Source organism: Gymnodraco acuticeps, unplaced genomic scaffold (genome assembly GCF_902827175.1).
Source record: "Gymnodraco acuticeps unplaced genomic scaffold, fGymAcu1.1, whole genome shotgun sequence".
Lineage (NCBI taxonomy): Eukaryota > Metazoa > Chordata > Actinopteri > Perciformes > Bathydraconidae > Gymnodraco > Gymnodraco acuticeps.
Genome location: NW_022991569.1, coordinates 648,042 through 660,885, shown reverse-complemented (window position 1 = coordinate 660,885; position 12,844 = coordinate 648,042).

Here is a 12,844-nt window from a genome sequence, read left to right as displayed (position 1 = left end):
CCCATTATCCTCCTCAATCTGCCAGAAGTATTTTAATGTTGTAGCTGTTACTATAACCAATACTAATGCTAGGGCTGCAACTGACAGTTATGTAGGCACATTGTTATTGTTTCTTATCGCTAACCCCTCTTATGGCTGATAGCTCCAGTGCCGCACGAAACATGTTTTCGATGGACGAGAGGGAAATGGAACGCACACGCACACGCTATTTGTTGTTTGTTTATATCAGTGTTTCTCAAACTTTTTCATACCAAGGACCACTTAACCAATAAAAAAACACTCGCGGACCACCTAACTCCACAAATATCCAAAAACACATCGTTTTTCTAGAACAGATTACAAATTACCTGGAAATTGTACAAACAGTTGGCAACATGTGTGACGAAGGTGTTGCGCTGGGCTATATTATGCAATCAAAAGTGAAACTTAAGCTCGCTCCATTGCAGAGATATTCCCGCGAGAGTGCGGAAAATGTGAAATGTTACCAATATACTCACGGACCACTAGGGGGCTCTCACGGACCACCAGTGGTCCGCGGACCACACTTTGAGAAGCACTGCCATAGAGGATCAGGGCGCTCCGTTGTTCGGGCCAAAAGCGCTTGTCCAGTGGTTTCAGCATGCGGACCAGGTCTGGTTCAGGCAGTCGCTTCTTCAAACTGTCTATTATAGACTGGTAAAACTGCAGACGGTTTATCTTGGGCCTGCTCTCTGAGAGCTCAACATCCTTGAACATGCCAGTAGCAATGCCTTCTTCCACTTTTTGTGTGGACTTTCCGCCACTGGTTTTCATAGCTGTCAACACATCGATGGTCTGCTGAATGTAGCAACTTGCATCTACCAAAGATGTTTCTCTGCGTTGCAGTTTTAGCGACAGGCTTTTAAGTTCTCGAAGAACATCCTTCATTGTTGCCAAATCAGCCAGAAATCCAGTGCTCGTGAGGAGTTTGTGCAGTCCCCTGAATTTCTGTCTCTCTGTGTCACTGCGAGATGATGTGTCGTCTGTTGCTGTTTTGAATTGGCGTGCCAGTGCGGGATAATCTTTCCAGACAGCTTTCACAGTCTGAAAACTACTAGCCACCCAACGAATAGTGAAGATTTGGCCTATTTTCAATATTTGCACGTTTAATTCTGCTGCTGCTTCTTGGAGCAAACGGGCATTTTTTGTTGACTGGTGATAGAGAGCATATAGTTTTGCAACAAAAAACTCAAATTGATTACACCCAGCTACTTCTTTAAGGCAATCCTTGACAGCCAATTCTAGTCGGTGGGATAGACAGTGAATAGACTGCACTTTGGGGAAATCCTGTTTGAGTTTTGTCACAAGTCCCCCAACTCTGCCTGTGAGTACTGCTGCTCCATCCGTTGCTATTGAGATGAGATTTTTCCCCAAGAACTCGTCATCCAATCCAGCTTGTTTTAAGCTTTTCCTCAAACTGCTGTACAGCGAGTTAGCATCCGTACCTTCTGAAAGCTCAACAATATCCAAAAAAACATTGTCCACTTCCCCTTTTCCTGTCATGTCACATCGCACGTAAATAATCATGTAGGCCCATCCATGAACTGTGCTCTCATCTATTGTGATACTAATTAGTGAGCCCATGTCGTTTATGTTGGAAACAAATTTAGCTCTCATTTCCTCTGCGATATACCTGATTATTTCAGCACAGGCATGGTCCGATTTGTGCACAGTGCCTACCGTAGCACCATTGAGTTGTTGTAGGAACATTACAGCAGGTAGCTTTCTGTATGACATTTCTTCTTTGGCAATCATATACGCAGATCTGAACGATGTATATGTCTCCTGCATTAGATCAGCATTGATTGCTAATACCTTGTTTGGCAGGACATCTTTCTTTCTCATCTCCGAAATTGCCATTGCCTTTTCATGTGCCTGGCTCTTATCGTGCTTATAAATCTTTTTTCGCAGGTTATTTTGTTGATCACAGCTGACCTGTCCCTGAATCCATTCTGGTCAAAGGTGCACTCCGGTGGATTTCTCTCCGAGCGGCAAGGAGATCAATATTGTTTTTGCGTCTTTGCAAATCTCACATCCAAATTTTTTATTTTTGATGAAAAGCCATGGATACTTTTCTTTCCACTCACTACATCTTTTCAGTGTCCAGTTAAAATGCAGGCCATCATGGGCATCGTCAGCGTCAGGTTCGCTAGTGCAGGTCGAACCGGCGGCTGTGGCCGTTGTTGAAGCCTCTTCTGAAGCCTCTTCTGGCTCCGCATCGGCAGGCCTTTCCCTCTGAGTGGAGCTGTCAAAATCGACCCTACAGCCACTAACAGCTGGCGAACTAAAAGTTGTCCAGTTGACATCTTCATTTTTCGACTCCTTTGCTTCTTTAGTCGTGAAACCAAAAGCTGCGAGGCTTGGCTGTTTTCGTTTCGCCATTTTCTTTATTATTTAGTAAACAACATCAATATGAACATTTCAAATCCCGCGCCGGCGCCACCGTAACCATAGCAACGTAAGTAGCGTAAACAATGCAGCACCGCCACGTACAGAGCAACACACAGAAATATTCACAAATGTAAAACGAATATTCAGAAACTGTAATGAACAATGCCTATAATTTATTTCAAGAACTTTTATTTACAGAAACTCAACATTTCTAATCTGTGTGACACAAATATGCACGATTTTTTTGGGCTCCCCCTATTTATCTCAAAGTCGGCCTTCGGGGGAGCTCCCTCCCTCTTCGGGGGAGCCAAGCTCCCCCTGGCTCCCCCCCCATTTCGAACACTGGAGTCAGATCAGTCTCAATATTAATAAATGCTCACAGAAGGATTCACAAATGTATTTTGCGATTTATATATAAATGACTCTCCACAACAATATCTCTCAATGCACTCACAAATATTTATTGTTGTATATAAATGTACAAAAAATGGGCATTTAAACTGCTTTTTATTCATTCAAAGACGGCTCTGAATTAATAATCAAATATGTTTCCTTTCTTGACTACTGGATGAAATTACAAAATGTACCCATCATTTTCCTCATGCTAGTATAGCCACATAAAAGTATCAAACCACCTGTCAAAATGCACCAGAATACAGGAAATCAAAATATCCCCCCCACATTCAGGATGCTTCCTACGCCCATAGTTTAGCTAGCGCCTCACTGCAATCTTTAAAGGTCCTTTTCTCAAAATGAGTTTTTTCTCCTACTCTGAGTTCGAAATTTCAACTTCAGTAGCACGTACATACACCAAACCTTCCAGTTATATTCCTATCAATATTATGAAGGCTTTTACAGAAGGGTTTGTTCATATATCATTCATAGCCTGAATTATACAACATTGTATACCTAAAACATGGTGAAAATGGATATTTTAGGGCTGTTGACAGTATTTTCTGATTTATGGAGTGATAAAAAGAGATATCCAATATCCCTTCTGTAAATAATAATAATAATAATAATACATGGGACTTTTATAGCGCTTTTCATGAAACTCAAAGACGCTTTGACAGAGAGTTAAGAAAAATAAAGACAAGAGAAAACAAAAAAACAAAACAAAAATAGATAACAAAGAAATACAAAAAGAGATAAACAAAACAGAAAATAGGGGGGAGGGGGTGGTTCAGAGGGGGGGAGGGGGGGTGGTCAGTGGTTGAATGCAGTGTTGAACAGGTGGGTTTTGAGTGATGTTTTGAATGCTGTGAGGGAGGAAGAATCTCTGATGGATTGGGTTAGTGAGTTCCAGAGGGTGGGTGTAGCAACGGAGAAGGCTCCGTCGCCCCAGGAGGTTGGTCCGGGTGGGGAGGGACAGGAGGTTGGCAGTAGCAGAGCGGAGGGAGCGAGTGGGAGTGTGTCTGTGGAGGAGGTCAGTCAGGTAGGATGGGGCCAGGTTATGGAGGGGCTTTGTATGTCATCAGGAGGATCTTGTACTGAATTCTCTGGGGGATGGGGAGCCAGTGGAGCTTGATGAGGACGGGTGTAATGTGTTCACGGATTCGGGTGTGGGTGAGTAGACGGGCGGCGGAGTTCTGGATATATTGAAGTTTTTAGAGGATTTTTGCAGGTGAACCGTAGAGGAGGCTGTTGCAATAATCTAGACGGGAGGTGATGAAGGCGTGGATGAGGGTTTCGGCAGCAGTGGGAGAGAGGGATGGACGTAGACGGGCGATGTTTTTGAGGTGGAAGAAGGCTGTCTTTGTGATCTGTTTGACGTATTTGTTGTAGGAGAGGGTTTGGTCAAATATGATGCCTAGGTTCCGGATGTGAGGGGAGGTTTGAACTGGGAAGCCGTCTATGTTGAGGGTGAAGTTATGGATAGGTGTGGTGAGCTTGTTTTGTCCAATGATTATTATTTCAGATTTATCGCAGTTGAGTTTCAGGAAGTTAAGTTGGAGCCAGGATTTTATTTCAGTGATGCAGTTTATCAGGATGGAGTGGGTAGCAGTGGAGATGGACTTGGTGGAGATGAGAAGCTGGATGTCGTCGGCAAAGCAGTGGAATTGAAGTCCATGACGGCGGATTATGTGACCAAGGGGAAGCAGGTAAAGGATGAAGAGGAGGGGGCCGAGAACTGAACCTTGAGGGACACCTTGGGGGAGAGGAGCGGTGGGGGATTTGCAGTTATTGATGTAGATGAACTGTTTCTGTCAGAGAGGTATGAGGTGAACCAAGAGAGGGCAGTGCCGGTGATGTTGAAGGTGGTTTCAAGACGGGTGAGGAGGATGGAGTGATTGATGGTGTCGAAGGCAGCGCTGAGGTCAAGGAGGATGAGGATGTTGAGGCTACCAGCATCGGAGGAGAGGAGAAGGTCATTTGTAATTTTGAGGAGTGCAGTTGCGGTACTGTGGTTTGAGCGGAATCCTGATTGAAAAGTTTCATAGAGGTTATTAGCAGAAAGATGATGCTTAAGTTGTGACGCTACAGCGCGTTCCAGAACTTTTGACAGAAAGGGTAGGTTCGAGATTGGTCTGAAGTTATTAGGGTTGTCAGGGTTTAGTCCGGGTTTTTTCAGAATAGGGGTGATAGCAGCTATTTTGAGGGACGGTGGGACGGTGCCAGAAGACAGGGAGGAGTTGATTGCTGTAGTGATGAGTGAAGAGAGAGTAGGAAGGCAGGCCTTAACAAAGCTGGAGGGAATGGGGTCCAGGGTGCAGGTGGCAGTTTTCATTCCTGTGAGGAGATCAGAGAGGTCAGTAGGGGAGACAGGGGAGAACTGGGACAGGGGTTGGCAGGATAAGGGGGGGCAGGTGGCTTGAGGGAGAGCTGGTGTGGTAGTGGTTAAGCTGCTGTAAATGTTGTCTATTTTGCTTTGAAAAAATGTGAGAAAAGAGCTGCATTTGTCTACTGTGAATGACTGAGTGGTCGTGTCCAGGGGGCTGAGGAGTGTTTTTTGGGTTGCCGGAGCCAGAGTGGATTAACTGAGAGTAGTAGGTGGTGCGGGCATGGGAGAGGGCATCTTTATATTGCTGTAGGTGGTCCTTGTAGGTTTGAGAATGAATTGTGAGACCTGTTTTATTGCGGAGTCTTTCAAGTTGCCGGGCACAGGTTTTCATCAGACGGAGTTCAGGGGTGAACCAGGGAGCAGAGTGGGTGAAGGAAACTGGTTTGGTTTTTATGGGTGCAAGTTGGTCAAGGCAGGAGGACAGAATGTTGATGTAGTAGTCAGTGAGATCAGAGGGGCTATGGAGGTCCACAAAGGGAGTGGTGGATCTTTTTTCAGAGAGGGAGGATGAGTTGATGGTCATGGTGATGGCTAAGTGGTCGGAGAGGAAGAGGTCTGAGCCAGACAGATGGTGAAGGTTTAGTCCAGTCGAGCAAACAAGATCCAGAATGTGGCCACGGTTATGGGTCGGAGAGTTGACATGTTGAATGAGGTTGAAGCAGTTAAGCATGTCCGTGAAGTCTGTAGTTATTGTAGTCCATGTGTGGATGTTGAAATCACCAAGTAGGAGGACTGAGGTGGAGAAAGAACAGAGCTGGGTCAGAAATTCAGAGAAATCAGAGAGGAATGATGGGTTTGGTTTGGGAGGGCGGTAGACAACTGCCAGGACTGACTGTGTGTGACCAGAGAGTTTAAAAGCCAGGTGTTCAAATGAAGGAGCAGATGAGATGGGGATGAGGCTGGTTTTAATGTCCTGTCGGTGTATTACGGCAGTTCCACCACCTCGGCCCTCCGAGCGTGGCTTATTTATGTATGAGTATCCATTGGGTGTAGTGAGGTTGAGTGAGAGATAATCCAGAGGTTGCCTTAGATACTAATATGACTACAAAATGTAACTTTTTTGAGAATTCCTGATTCCAGATTTCGATTCCTGAAGCTGTTGGCATACAATCTAACCAGTTTAAGTACACCAGACATATATTTTCAATAATCATTCAGTGTTAAAAGCAACCCCAACCAACCAATGCTGTAAATAACATATATATATATATATATATATTACAAATACTTACAATGCTGTAATTTTGGTAATTAGAGACAATGTACACTCAGTGGCTACTGAAAATACATGCATCTGTTCAATATGATGAAATTCAATTATTCTATAATGTGTAATTGTTTTGACACCCTCAGTGTTTAAGTATATTTTTTAACATTGAGGTCTATTCTATTGAAAATATTGTCCTGGACAAGCCTATTTTCAGAGGCATTTCAAATGTTCTGACGCCCGCTTGAATATAAATATGAAGTACTAAGAATGAGAAACACCCTTCAATATAATTGTGTCAAGTAGACTTTTAGCCTGACCTCGATTAAAAATCTAATTGAATGCACACATTTCTGAAGATGTTAACTTAAAATTAACATTATAAACCTGAGTAAGTATTGATCTTAATAAAGCTGAAAACTATTTTACTTCTTTTGTGAGAATTACAGCCTTGCATTACCTCCTTTTGTCATGATAATACTATTCATTGAAGGGTACCTGGATAATGACAGCTTTCAACTTCAACCCCATGGTTCCTCCCTTGGAGTGGAACAGTTTCAGAAGGCCAGGAGTATATTCATCCAGTTTGGACATGAACTTCGATTCCAGGTGCACCATCGTGATTCTGTGAAACTCATCCTGGATCTGAAAGACAGATAATGAAACCAGAATTTATTTTAATATTACAATTTAACCTATTATTCTTACAAGATTTTAAAAGCAGAAAGCACCTACTATGATCTTTTTGTTTGTCTTGCCATGTTTTATGATTTTCCCATTCTGGGTTTAATCATATGACTTCATTGCATGTGCATATAATGTTTTGGCTAGCAAATGTCATTGTTCAATGTTGGACTTTGCATATACACTTCCAAGGATTATTTATGATTCCTTTATAAACTGTGTAACCATGTGATGCGACAAAAACGTTATCATTCTGGAGCAGGTATAATAATATTAGGATGCACTTATAACTCACGCGAGACGTCTCAAGTAGAGCGGGCCATCTGGCTTTGATCAGTTCCATACTGGGTGAGTGGTTGACAATTTCATTTCTTCTGTGTGGAAATGTTTTTGCCATTTTTTCTTTTATCAATGTCTTGTTGTCCCTTTTCATCACTTCAGAAAACAACTCAATCATTTCCTGTTCTTGACTGTCTTCATCTTCTCCTGCTGAGTAAGGAGGAAGATAATTTACCTCTGCTTTTCGAGGCTTTTTTACACCCATGGCAGACTTTTGCTGTGCAGGGCTCTTGTGTTTCAATGAGTTGCACATCACCTCAGGAACACCGTAGCCTCGGAGTTTGGTGCGATAATTTGCCATCTTGTATTTCAGGCTTTGTTGCCAGCTATAGTTACCTGAGAAGGAGCCTAGTTCCTTGAGACAAGGATATTTGGTTACAAGTGCCTCAGCAACATCACTTATTTTGGCACTTGATGGATAGGCTGTGTATGTAAATATAGTTTCAGCAAGCTTTTCAAGGATGTCTGCCTTGACCTTTGAGGTAGGTAGAAGTTTTCCATCCTTCTTGTAGTGTTCATTGGCTCTTTCAAGGGACATCTCAGTTTGAAATACAAACCGTGGAACGGGGAATTGTTTTGGCCAAGGCTCACATCGTTCAGCGGTACCTCGATTGGGCAGAATTATGGTATCCTGTGAAGAGGAGGTTCCAGCAGAGGATTCTGCATTTGATGCAAAATCATACTCAGTGGAACTTTGCAGAAAGGAACTTCCGTCTATTGGAAGCAGGTTGAGAGTTATCTGCTCCGCTTAAACCATCTTCACGGTGTCCTTGTGTTTAATTTGGTCTGTTTGCTTAAGCGTAAAATAATCTTCAGAGTCTAAATATTGAAGACTGAACTCATCAATAACTGCATAGGTCTCCTTCACAACATTGGTCAGCTCCTCTACAGTTGGTGGGATTCCTGCTGGAAGTACCAGCTTCTCAATCCGGTCGTCAATCAATACTCTCAGCTTTGCTTCCATCTCTGCCAGCCTGAGAAGAATGGTGGGAAAGAAGAAAGACAAAGATGAGACCAGATGACCAGATCCTGTCTATAAATTATAAAACAATAACTGAATCTTCAAATATATTTGACGACATAATTAAGGATGTGGTTAATTAACACGTTTTGCTTATGTTTATTTCTCCAGTATGTTTATGCTAACTAAGTATAACTGGTTAGAGGTATTTGTTATTTGAAAGTACAGTTTGCGATAATTATTGTATGAATGCATATTGTGTTGTCTTCACATTCTATTGTTGTTCAGAAGCATTGTAAATATAATTGCTCGTTTTCACCACAAGGTTGCGCTGGAAAGTGTGCAATTGAAGAAAGACTATAAGAAACGGGTTGTTTTAATACAGTGACGGAGTTGTTTTTTGTAATAAAGTTGCTACGAGTGAGAAAAGAAAAGTTATGTCCTCTTGAGTCTTTAAGTGCAACATATAGTTATTAATTGTTATAGTCTTGTCACCATTATCCATGCTCTTAATAATTAGTTTGTCTTTCATAGTTTTCAATTTGACAATAAACTTAAACAGAGCAACTATTCAATAAACATTTGAGTGAGCATGATACCAATGAAATTAAGTCAAATTGCCACAGATGTAACATGAACTCTCTTATCTACCTTTTGCGTCTTTTAAATAACATGTCCACTAAGAATTCACAATGCTATTGTGTGCAACAGACTGATTTAGGTTGCCAAGTGGCACCCTGCTTGTTCGTCATACAATTCAAGAAATAGCTAAAAATCGAAGAAAAAACCCAATATTGTTATATCTCCAGTAAGTAACCAAACATACAGATGTTGTAAAATGTAACAGTTAAAAACAAATTTAAATTACCTAAAATTAACAACACACGTGACGTTTGAGAGTAACCAAGCGTTTTCTTCCCACAGTGTAGGCAACCAAGGGGATCACATCACCAAGGGTCTGCTGCTCCAAAAGTGCCCAGTGACCTCCAGTTGGAAAGATCGTAGATGTTCTTCATACCAGGTAGCAAGTAACTTTACAATAAAGTGTACACAATTGTCCAAGATGGCCATCTGAATAATCTCAGCAAAATCAGGTAGTCCACCAGTAGAGCCAAAACACAAGATCATCCCAACAGTGTACCTTGTTCCATAGTTGATGACAGTGTTAGCTAACTGCACAGAAGACCGAAGGGGTGATGTTTCTCTTAGGGCTTCCTGTATGTCTGAATGCAGCATGTCTAAAGGCACTATAGATATTTTTGTGACACACAGGGCCTGTTTTCCAACATCGGTATGCAGGTGGTGTGACATCATCAACTGATGTCTTGTAGAAAGGGTCAGCAATACATTTTTGAAATTCCTAGTGTGCCTTACAACTTGCTTAAAAAAGCTGTGTTTGGCTTCAAAGTAGGGCTGGGCAATTTGGCCTAAAAATAAAATCGCGATTTTTTCTAACTAATGGACAATTTTCGATTTAAACCTCGATTTGTTTCTGTTTTTTTCTAAACAAACCAGACCAAGGCAAAATGTAAATACATATTTTCTTTGCAAAAAATGCATAAAAATGAGGGTTTCTGCCCCATTACTTCTCTTCTTACTTCTATAAGAATAAAACATGGTGAGGTGTAAAATGTGTTTTTAAATATCATAAATGTTACGCATACCGTCAGTTTAAATGCTGTTTTATACTGAAAAACTAGAAGTTCTTGTGCACAACCAGTTTTATTCTGAAAAATCCTTCATCTCCGGACGGTTAGCATTTAGCATGTGGCTAATATACCATTTACTATAGAGGTGAATTTAGTAGCGATATGACACGGAGTGTTGCACACCGAAACATACTGATTTCAACACTACAACTATAGACGTGGAGATATTATTATTGCTGAATATTAAATGAAGGTACAGTTTATTTGAATACGTTTGTTTACAGACGTGGGTAGTAGTATGAGACAACATCCGGAACTACCGTAAATGAAACCAGCCTTGAAGTATTTCCCTGTATTTTTGGAGTATTGATTACAGCGTTTAAAATGTATTAAATGAAAAGTCATGAAAGAGATAAGGAGGAGAACAGGCGTGTTTAGTTATATATTTAATGTACATGTCGGAGTCCTCTGTTATGCTCAACAACAGAACAGTGGAGACGTGGAGGGCCGGCTCCCAGCGCCAACCGCCCACAGCGAGCCAGCGGAGGATATATATCAGCTGGAGAGGTGGAGCTCGCTCTCTTCCCTTCGCTGACGAGAGCTTTTTTAATTAAAGCAACCATTTGAACCTTCTCAGAGACTCCATTAGTCTCCTTTTAAAAGCTTCTCTCCTGGACACGAGAAATAACGAACACAGCATAACAACAGCAGATCGGGCAGAGCTGCAGATCGGTAGACACACTTCATACCAGGTTAGCAAGTAACTTTACAATAAAGTGTACACCATTGTCCAAGATGGCCATCTGAATAATCTCAGCAAATTCAGGTAGTCCAGCCAGTAGAGCCAAAACACAAGATCATCCCAACAGGTACCTTGTTCCATAGTTGATGACAGTGTTAGCTAACTGCACAGAAGACCGAAGGGGTGATGTTTCTCTTAGGGCTTCCTGTATGTCTGAATGCAGCATGTCTAAAGGCACTATAGATATTTTTGTGACACACAGGGCCTGTTTTCCAACATCGGTATGCAGGTGGTGTGACATCATCAACTGATGTCTTGTAGAAAGGGTCAGCAATACATTTTTGAAATTCCTAGTGTGCCTTACAACTTGCTTAAAAAAGCTGTGTTTGGCTTCAAAGTAGGGCTGGGCAATTTGGCCTAAAAATAAAATCGCGATTTTTTCTAACTAATGGACAATTTTCGATTTAAACCTCGATTTGTTTCTGTTTTTTTCTAAACAAACCAGACCAAGGCAAAATGTAAATACATATTTTCTTTGCAAAAAATGCATAAAAATGAGGGTTTCTGCCCCATTACTTCTCTTCTTACTTCTATAAGAATAAAACATGGTGAGGTGTAAAATGTGTTTTAATATCATAAATGTTACGCATACCGTCAGTTTAAATGCTGTTTTATACTGAAAAACTAGAAGTTCTTGTGCACAACCAGTTTTATTCTGAAAATCCTTCATCTCCGGACGGTTAGCATTTAGCATGTGGCTAATATACCATTTACTATGGAGGTGAATTTAGTAGCGATATGACACGGAGTGTTGCACACCGAAACATACTGATTTCAACACTACAACTATAGACGTGGAGATATTATTATTGCTGAATATTAAATGAAGGTACAGTTTATTTGAATACGTTTGTTTACAGACGTGGGTAGTAGTATGAGACAACATCCGGAACTACCGTAAATGAAACCAGCCTTGAAGTATTTCCTGTATTTTTGGAGTATTGATTACAGCGTTTAAAATGTATTAAATGAAAAGTCATGAAAGAGATAAGGAGGAGAACAGGCGTGTTTAGTTATATATTTAATGTACAATGTCGGAGTCCTCTGTTATGCTCAACAACGAACATTGGAGACGTGGAGGGCCGGCTCCCAGCGCCAACCGGCCCACAGCGAGCCAGCGGAGGAGATATATCAGCTGGAGAGGTGGAGCTCGCTCTCTTCCCTTCGCTGACGAGAGCTTTTTTAATTAAAGCACCATTTGAACCTTCTCAGAGACTCCATTTAGTCTCCTTTTAAAGCTTCTCTCCTGGACACGAGAATAACGAACACAGCATAACAACAGCAGATCGGGCAGAGCTGCAGATCGGGTAGACACAGGCAATGTGGCTGAATTTTGGGCGCGTTCTGGAAAGTGAGAGAGTAAGCTACTACGGAGTCCCTTAAAGCAAAAACAAATCTGCGGAGTCTAGAAATGTTTTTAAATCTCGATTTTTCGGTTCAGCCATTTCACAAACCGTAGGAAAGTAAAAATGCAAATTAATCGTGAAAACCGAAAAAATCGCCCAGCCCTACTTCAAAGCGCATTGTCCATACACCAACCAGAGGCCCATATTTTTCAATCAGTCCAGGATAATGTTGTAATGTATTGAAGTTAATGTAGATTGCAACTCGGACGGCACATTTGCTAAAACCCAATAAACAGCTGTTATTTTGTGTTTGTTTCTTGAAGTTCCTAAGGGGTTGCACACCTCAAAGTCATCAACATAAAGAATAATCGAGAGTCTTGTTTCTTCACCAGCATAGAAGTTATTTAGTTGGAAAAGTTTGCCATCAAAAATGGACTGAATATATCCAGTGTTATTTGAATGTCTGGATAACATTCTCTCTGCAATGTCTTTATTATTCAAGACTTCCTGCAAGGTCTTGAGAATAGGCACATATTGAAAGCTCTTCTTCTTTTGAGAATCAAGAATGTATTCAACAGGATCAACACACTTAAAATGCTCCTTATAATAGCTTCTTCTCTTAAAAGCTGTACCAAGAGGCCCACTGGGTCCAAGTGCTGTAGTAA